This window comes from Myotis lucifugus, unplaced genomic scaffold, assembly GCF_000147115.1.
Source record: "Myotis lucifugus unplaced genomic scaffold, Myoluc2.0 scaffold_761, whole genome shotgun sequence".
Lineage (NCBI taxonomy): Eukaryota > Metazoa > Chordata > Mammalia > Chiroptera > Vespertilionidae > Myotis > Myotis lucifugus.
The window spans coordinates 225,490-235,052 of record NW_005871809.1 but is presented as its reverse complement, the minus strand read 5'-3'; positions in this window follow the sequence as shown (position 1 = coordinate 235,052).

Below are 9,563 nucleotides of genomic sequence, written 5' to 3'. Positions count from 1 at the left end.
CCCTTAATCAGAACCCCTTCTTCCTTCCACACGTGGGGCAGGACGCCCGTCTGGTGCCGCCACGCCTTCGTTACTGGCCAGGTCAGCGCCGCAGCGGCCGAGGTACTTGTGCTCCGCAGGCCATAGCTTTGGCAAGAACATGTATCGCGTGCTTACAGTTACCTCAGGACCGGTAGGACCTGCAATACATGAAGGCAATCAGCTAACCTGGCAGGTGCTGCAGTACTAATATAGCAATAAAGACCTGTGCTGATGTCACCAAATATTCATCGTTTTCCTGGATATAATGCAAAAACGCGCCACAAAGTGTAACGTGTGATTGCTCCATGGACTCTTCGCGTCGGTCCGATTCACGTTCAGGTGACACACTCGACGGGCCAGAGGCGCACTAGTCGCAGCACAGTGGGCTAGGCATCCTCAGGCAGTCTGCCGCAGCCGCACAGCCGCGTGTTACCCCGGGTCTCCGAGCTGCGCACCCCTGGGCCCCCGGCACGTGGCACCCTCCCTGCCCCCACGGACAGCGCTTTGCCCCGCTCAACCCCGCGCGTCCGCACCGGCCGCACTCGCCCTGCGCACACCCGGCTCCACCTGCCGCCTCCCCACCGCGCACGGGTCGCCCTCGCAGGCCAGATTCTCCCTCCTGCGCCCGGGACCCCGCAGCCCGCAGTCCGCAGCCCGCACCCCGCACAGGGACGCTCACCTGCCGCACGCGGGGCCCGGCGCCCCCGCCCCTCGCTCTTCCTCCTGCTCCACGCCTCCCACGGAGCTCGTGCCCTCCTCGATCCCGCGCGGGAGTCTCCGGTCCTCCCGGGCTCGCGCTTTAATCCTGGGAGGCGGCGTCCGAGTGCCCAGGGCAACACCCCCAGTGCAGGTCCCAGTCTCGGGCTGGGGGCGGGGCGGCCGGAGCGCGGGCAGATCCGGGAGGGGGCGGGGAGGGGGCGGGGAGGGGCCGGGAGGCGGTCCCGGGGGGAAGGACCGGGACGCGCTCCAGACCCGGCCCGGGGCGGGGCCCAGAGGGAACCTGGGGACGCTCCCGGGCCCGTCTCCCCGCCGGCACGTTAGGTAGGGCTGGGGAGGGGAGCGTCTCCCTCCCGGGTCCGTTGGACCTCGACGGTCGTGGGCGCTTCCAGCCCGAGGACTCGATTTGAACTAAGGAGGGGGATTCCCGGGAACGCCGCTCGGGACCCCTGGTAATCCCGGGAGCTGCTGCTTCGCGAGCTGCTGTCGACGCTGCCCCGAGCCCTGCCCCAGCCCTGCCCCAGCCCTGCCCCAGCCCTGCCCCAGCCCTGCCCCAGCCCTGCCCCCAGCCCTGCCTGGCTCCTGTGTCCTTGGCGAGGCCCTGGGACCGCTGACCCAGGCACGAGCGCCCGAGGACGTCCCAACACCCCCCCCCCCAGTCTTTCTGAGCCCCCCTTCTCTGTCTTGGGTCCCAAGTCCCTTCCCCCTCCTCGGGACGTCCCAGCAGGGGCGCCAGGAGTCCCCGCCCACCCAAGGCAGGGGACAAGGGCTGAGGAAAGGGAGTGAGATAAACTTTGGTCCAGCCGGCAGGCTTCCACCCCCACCACTCCCTCCTTAAGTGGCTCTCGCCAATGCTGTTTGCAACACACCCAGTGGATTGCTTAGGACCGTGGTCGGCAAACTGCGGCTCTTTGGCCCCTGGAGTGTGGCTCTCCCTAAACCTTAGGAGTACCCTAATTAAGTTAATAACAATGTACCTACCTATATAGTTTAAGTTTAAAAAATTTGGCTCTCCAAAGAAATTTTGATCGTCGTACTGTTGATAGTTGGCTCTGTTGACGAATGAGTTTGCCGACCACTGGTTTAGGATGAGGTAGAAGCCCAGAAAACCTCCTTCATTCCCGTCACCTGCTGCCTTGGCTCCCTCCTGGCAGGTCTCCTGGGAGCTGGACTTTCCTGGTAATTCTTCCACCCTCTCCTCTGGCCCTCGCCCCTAGATCCACCATAGGGGGCTGTGCTGCGCATGCCCCAGTCCTGCCCTCTCTCCTACTGCCCTGTGTCCAGGTTATTCCAAGGAGAAGACCCTCCAAGACCATCTTTAGCAAATAGGCCAGGGCTGTTCTCTCCTGGTGGCAAGTCACTCATTTGCTGTGAATGGTGTGCTTGGAGCCCAGGAGGAATGACACCGGTGTTCCCCAAACCCCCAAAGGCCACTACACACCCGGGAGTTGTGAGTCTCTACGTTCAGCCCTCCTGTGGTGCTTGTTCTCAACATTCATTCCCTGCTCTTTGGGCAACATTCTGGAATTTTTGTTGGGGTATGCGCACCTCCCGGGAGCAGACCACCAGCTTGGGGAGCCAACCCCACCCAGTGCAGGAGGTGGGCGTACGGTCACTTGGCTTAGCAGCTGAATCCTGTTCTCTGCCAGATCCCCCGCTTCAGAGATGAACACAGCCCGCTCTGGCCAGTGAGATGTGGAAGAGAGGGTTCCTGGGCTTGGGGGAGAAGGGGAACATATCCCACTCTTCTAAGGAAGTTTCCAGAACCCCCCTTCCTTGTGCTGGGTGGAAGGAGAAGCAAGTGGTCTCTGAATTGTTGGTTGCCATCTTTCCATCATGGGGAGCTGATTCCAGGTTAAAGATAGCTCCTCCATCAAAAACACAGCATAGAGGCTGGCAGGCATGGCTCAGTGGTTGAGCATTGACCTATGAACCAGAGGGTTCGATCCCCAGTGTGGGGCACACAGGAGGCAGGCAATCAGTGGTTCTCTCTCATCATTGATGTTTCTATCTCTCTATCCCTCTCCTTCCTCTCTGGAATCAATAAAAATATATATTTTTTAAAAAGCATAGAGATGACCAGAAACCCAATTCTTCCTGGCATCACGGAATCACTGAGCCAAACCAGGTCTGCAGTTAAGCCCCCTCTATGTCTTCTTTCATGAATAGAAATGGAAAATCAGAATTGTTTACCAAGGGGAATAGCTGCGATATAATGAAAACAAAACCATATGATTATATATTAAAAACAAGCAGCCAGAACCGGTTTGGCTCAGTGAATAGAGCGTCAGCCTGCAGACTCAAGGGTCCTGGGTTTGATTTCGGTCAAGGGCATGTACCTTGGTTGCAGGCACATCCCCAGTGGGGGGCCTGCAGAAGGCAGCTGATCAATGTTTCTCTCTCATTGATGTTTCTGGCTCTCTATCCCTCTCCCTTCCTCTCTGTAAAAAATCAATAAAATATATTTTTTTAAAAAAACAAACCCCCCCCCCCCCAAGCAACAGATATAGCTGTATGGCAGCCTAGATATCCTGAAATAAGGCTCGCACTGCAAAACAGCAAAAATAGCTGGGTAGAATATATAGTTAATATCCTTTAAAATTAAAGCCGAATTTGCAAGAAAACGTAGGAAATTCTCTGACACAAAAGTTAAATTGGAAATGCAGAAAGAATCCTGGTGGCAAGGCATCTAAAATCATCTAACCACCTCAATCAAGGTCAAAGGCCTCTGCATACTGGGAGGTTGGCTAGGATATCACCACATCAAGTCAACATCTCTCAGACAAAGGATAATTTTTAAAAGAAATTTTTTTTATATCACCCAGCCATCATGGCTCAGTGGCAATCAATAATTCTCTCTCATCATTGATGTTTCTATCTCTCTCTCTCTCTCCCCCTCTCCCATCCTCTCTAAAATTAATTTAAAATCTATATATATAAAAGCCTAATATGCAAAGTGTCCCCTCGGGAATTTGATCACTCGCTATGATGTGCACTGAACACCAGGGGGCGATGTGGAATGAAGGAACTCCCGGCCAGCAGCTGGCAGCTGCTAGGGACCCTAATCATGCATGAATTTCATGCACTGGACCTCTAGTAAAAAAAAAAAAATTAATAAGTTAATTAATTAATTTTATATCTACCCCACTGGAGGGTGATGACCAATAAACTTGTCTATATCTTAGTATTAGCTCTCAGTAGAGGAAGAACAATACTCTCCTGAGAATTTAGATTTTAGACCCAAATTTCCACGAGCTTTCTGGTCAGAAAAATGTCAAGCCACAAATTTAAAGTGGTCCTAGATTGGCAATGCCCCAGGCACACGGCAGAAGCAAACTCATATCCTCTCTAGCGGAATGCTGCTTGTGATGGTTAATTTCATGTGCCAACTCAACTGCCCTAAGGGACACCCAGACAGCTGGTGTGTCTGAGGTTGTTTCCGGAAGGGGTTAACCTTTGAATCAGTGGGCTGAGTAAAGAAAATCTGTCCTCCCCAATGTGGTGGACATCACCCAATCCTTTGAGAGGCCGCAGAGAACAAAAAGGCAGAGGAAGGGTGAATTTGTTCTCTCTGCCTGAGCCGGGATGTTTCTTCTTCTGCCCTGGTCATCAGCATTCCTGGCTCTCAGACCTTTGGGTTCACACTGAACTCCACCGCCAGCTTTCCTGGTCCTCCAGCTTCCAGATGGTAGATCATGGGACTTCTGGGCCTCAATAATCATGTGACCCAATTCCTATAATAAACACACACACACACACACACACACACACACACACACACACAATATCAGTGTGTTTCCTTTGGAGAACCCTGACTAATGCACCGCTTAACCCAGGAAAAATTCCCACACAGTCACAATTATAATAAGACTTTATTAAAAACAGTTCAAGTAAGACCTAAAAGTAGACAGAAACAACAAGCAATATAATCAGACCATAGATATTGCCATTATTAGACACAAATGAGAAAATAAGCATGTTTATGATTTAAAAAAAAATAAGAAAGAGAATCCAAAAATGAATAAGAAGCAAAGATTGTTTAAAATTACCTGGCAGAGCCGTGGCCGGTTTGGCTCAGTGGATAGAGCGTCGGCCTGCAGACTGAAAGGTCCCAGGTTCGATTCTGGTCAAGGGCATGTACCTTGGTTGTGGGCACATCCCCAGTGAGAGGTGTGCAGGAGGCGGCTGATCGATGTTTCTCTCTCATCGATGTTTCTAACTCTCTATCTCTCTCCCTTCTTCTCTGTAGAAAACCAATAAAATATATTTAAAATAAATAAATAAATAAATAAATAAATAAATAAAATTACCTGGCAGAAATAAGGAGAAAATACTAAAGAGAACTTATAGAAATTTTAAATTACCTGGCAGAAATAAGGAGAAAATACTAAAGAGAACTTATAGAAATTTTAAAAATGTAGATTTTCATTAGCTGAAGAGGGAATCAGTGACATGAAATATAAATCTGAAGAAATTCACATAGAGATACTAAGTTATTTTTTAATTATATAAGAAAGAAGCTAAGTGGTATGGAGAATAGAGTATGACAATCTAAAATATGTCTAATTAGATCTCCAAATGTGATAATAGAGAGAAAAAGGTACAACAATATTTGAAGTAATAATGATTGATAATTTTCCAAAACTGATGAAAGTCAAGACTCTTCAGATTATTAAAGTAAAACAAATCCCAAGCAGAAAAAGGAGGAATCCACAGTTAAATATAATATAGTGAAATTACAGAACCCCCAAATAAAAACAAGATCTAAAAAGCATCCTGAAACAAAATGTCCTCAAATGGAAGGCAGACTATAATAGAATTAAATATTTAAAGTGTTGGGGAAAAGTGATTGTCAACCTAGAATTTCATATCCTGTAAAAGTATCCTTCAAGAAAGAGGAAAAAGACATTTCCAGACAAATCAAGATAATCTCAGAAGGAAATGCAAGAGGAAATGGTAAGCCAAGAAAAAATGGTAAAAATGTGGGTAAGTCTAACCAAATGTTGACAACATAAAATAACACTACTGAAAATGTTTAATTTGTAAAAGTAGGAAGTAACAACAGCAATAAAAGTAGAACTAAAATATTGGAAAATAATAGCATGAAAACCAAATATTATCCCTAGTGGAATGAACAAAACTAAAGTATTTCAATTATTGTATTATTCTGGAGGAGAATAAACATACTGAATAACTTTAGACTTTGTTGAATATGTTTGTTAAAAAGAGAATTACAAAAGAATAAAAATGGAGTACATATTGATTGTGTCTAAATAATGTCACAATGTCTGCAACTTAATTTCAAACGGTTCGTTTAAAGTAGAAACAATCAAAACAATAAAATGAAATAAAATAAAGTAGAAACAATCAGATAATGGGGAAAATTCAATAAAACCAATGAAATAAAGCAAAGAAGAAGGATGAAGGCAGGAAGAGGAGTAAAGTTGAACCTAGAAAAAAATGACAAATGTAAATATAGAAATATATACAAATATACCAGTAACCATAATACATCTAAGTGCTCCAAATGATTCCATTTATATGAATAGACTTTTTTAAAGATATAAATTATCAGATTATTTCATTTTTAAGACAATTGTATGTTATTTATGAAACATGTAGAATGGGCATATACAAAAGAAAGCTGGCTTGACTATATTAATAGTGGACAAGATAAACTTTAGAATAAAAAGTTGCATTGAGAATAAGGAGAGTCACTTAATAATGATAAGATAAATAAATCACTTGGAAAATATAACAGTTGTGAACTTATGTATACCTAACAACATAGTCTCCAAAAATGTATAAAGAAAATATTTCGAAAACTACAAGATCTTTACAAATTCACCATCTTCTCTCTTAGTCATGAGGCGTTCAAGCAAACCAACCAACTAACCGACAAACAAGCAAAAACAGTAAAAATATAGATTTGAACAACACAATGAACCAGCTTCCTTAATGGGCATATATAGAAACCTATACCAAATAATTGGCCAGGTGGTTTGCCAGGTTAATTCTTAGAGACAGTTATAAGAAACATACTATTACAATCTTTCAAAAATTCTTTAAGGAGATAGAAGTATAGAAAATACTGCCCAACTTATCAGTGCCTAAGTCTGGGAAAATGGTTCAAGGAAAATTACAATCCAATCTTATTCATGAATATAAATATAAAAATCCCAAACAAATAGTAGGAAAATTAATCTAATAATGTATAAAAAGATTATGACCAAGTTGGGTTTATCCTAGGAATGTAATATTGCTTTAACATCAGAAAAGCAGTGTTCACTATAGTTCAACACAGTAACACATTAAAACAAAAAATCGTGAAGCCATTTTAACATACTTAGAATGAGCATTGAATGAAATTCAACATGCATTCATGAGAACTTGGCAAAAAAAAGTCCTTTGCAAAGATGAAGTAAAAAGAAACTTTCCTACGTGGCATATAAAAATCCCCCCAAATACCCTTAATGATAGAATGAAGAAGATTACTTCTAGCACCACTCTGCTCATCATCATACTGAATATTTTAGGCTAGGTAGTCAACGAGGGAAAAGAAATTACACTGAAAGAAGAAACAATTCTGTCAGTGTTTGAAGATATGATTGTATACCTATAAAACCTCAAAGAATTAAGAGACAATCATGAGAATGAAGAAAGTTTAGCTACCTATATTTGATAAATACAGAGGAAACACACAAAAATAACTGCATTCCATTGGAAATGCACATTTTAAAAAATGTTCTATTTATTTTTATTTTTTAAATTTTATTTTTATAGTTGAAAGTTATTACAGATGCCCCCGTCCTCCCCACTCCCTTCCCCTCCCACTACTGCCTGTGTCCGTGGGCTATGCATATATGCATGTAAGTTCTTTGGTTGACCTCTTCCCCCACCCCCTTCCCTCTGAGGATCCTCAGTCTGTTGCTTGCTTCCATGTCTCTGAATCTATTTTGTTTGTCAGTTTGGAAATGCACATTTTAAATGTCCCACCTCCTGTGACAATGGCAGTGAGATTTTGTAGGAGAATGCCATTCTTGAAGAGGCATGTCACAATGTCTGCAACTTAATTTCAAATGGCTCATCAAGGAAAAGCCACATATGGAAAAAATATTAATAATTGTTGGGTGTAGGAGGACAATGTATTCATTGTACTAATCCTTCATATTTTCTTTATCTTTGAAATGTGTGGTCATACAAAGCTGAGAAAAACTACAAAGGTATACCACTTAAATGGCGACAAAAAATTAGTTACCTTGAATAGATCTACCAACATATGTAGAAACTGTTATGGAGAGTGCTGTAGAGGATGTGGAGAAAAAGGAACCCTTCTGCACTGCTGGTGGGAATGCAGACTGGTGCAGCCACTATGGAGAACAGTATGGAGCTTCCTCAAAAAACTAAAAATGGAACTCCCATTCGACCCAGTGATCCCACTTCTAGGAATATATCCCAAGAAGCCAGAAACACCAATCAGAAAGGATATATGCACTCCTATGTTCATAGCAGCACAATTCACCATAGCTAAGATTTGGAAACAGCCTAAGTGCCCATCAACAGATGAGTGGATTAAAAAACTGTGGTGAATCTACACAATGGAATTCTACGCTCCGGTAAAAAAGAAGGAATTCTTGCCTTTTGCAACAGCATGGATGGAACTGGAGAGCATTATGCTAAGTGAAATAAGCCAGTCAGAGAAAGATAAATACCTCATGATTTCACTCATTTGTGGAATATAGAGAACAACATAGACTGATGGACAGGGACAGATCCAAAGACAGAGAAACATCGATCAGACTATTAATCCCCCAGAGGGAAAGTAGGGGAGGGAGGGGGCAAGGGGAAGAGGTCAACAAAGGACTTGTATGCATGCATATAAGCCAAACCAATGGACATGGACAACAGGGGGATGAGAGCATGAGTGGGGGGCAGGGGGAGGATTGGGGATTTAATTGGGGGGGGGATGAGGACACATTTGTAATACCTTAACTAATAAAGAATTTTTTTTTAAAAAAAGAGTGAACTACTGAGCATAGAAAACAGAACCAATCAGATGGAGAAAAGAATCTAATCTAATAAAAGACAAACATTCAAAAAAAAACTGTTATGGAGAAAATGATAAGACTTTACTGAAAGGTAGTAAAGACTGAATAAATGGAGAGATAGCAATTCATTTATAGAAGATACAATGTTATAGAAGCTACCATGTTATATCAATTGTCTCTTTAAATTGATAGAAGGGATTTAATACAATTGCAACCAAAATTTTAATACATGTTGTTAGGTCTGATCAAATAATTGAATCAACACCCCCTCCCGGGAACTGACCTTTAGACCACTTCACAAAAGACATTCCCTTTTGCTTAGACCACGTTTCACTTGCTAAGACCACATTCCACTTGCTAAGACCATTATCTTTCCCCTCAGGACCCGCCCAGAGAATTCTCCGCCCAGAAAAAGCCCGCCTAGAGTCCTTTAAGACCTCCGACTCCCTGTCTCTGGGTGCTGGCACCATTTTGGGGCTCAGCCCATCTGGTTTTCCAGATGACCTAATGAATTCATAATTCTTTACCCCTTTTGGCCTTGTGCGTTCTTCCGTCAGTGACCCTAACACATGTGTATTGGCGTTCATTGATGAGTTTAGTCTAAAATAAATATGCAAGAGCATGAGAGAATAAAGGACCAAGAGTCACCAAGACACCGCTGAAGAAGAGCGAAGACATGGCAGGATTATTCCCAAATAAACTGTCCCATTCAGAGGACCGACTGTCAGAGATGGAGTCTGTTAACGTCATTGTCGGGAGCTGTACTATGGTATTGGC